This window comes from Oratosquilla oratoria, chromosome 41, assembly GCF_046742065.1.
Source record: "Oratosquilla oratoria isolate Oo_2021 chromosome 41, ASM4674206v1, whole genome shotgun sequence".
Taxonomy (NCBI): domain Eukaryota; kingdom Metazoa; phylum Arthropoda; class Malacostraca; order Stomatopoda; family Squillidae; genus Oratosquilla; species Oratosquilla oratoria.
The window spans coordinates 14209678-14210043 of NC_134817.1; positions in this window are offsets into that span (position 1 = coordinate 14209678).

Here is a 366-nt window from a genome sequence, read left to right on the forward strand (position 1 = left end):
TGACAACACTGTATATTTACGTACTAAACACTGCATGGGTTAAAATCGAATTTGTCAAAGACCGATGCTGTGGTGGGAAATGGAGAGTTGGCTCACTAAAAAGTGGGGAATTGGAGAAAAAAGGTTAAGAACCCCTGTATTAGACGATGTTTTCAGTTTACCGTTCAGGTCGGATAATTATGTAATTAAAATCATGTAAGTAAAATCTGCCAAACAACATGCGCTGGCAGATGTTGTTTTGGCAACTGTCCCTCATGCAGAGCAGCCAGACGCCAGTCGTCAGTAGTGCTGGGCAAATACCGCTAATTTCAGTACCGGAATTACCGGTAAACAACAATGTCGTTACCGTTATTACCGGTACTTTAC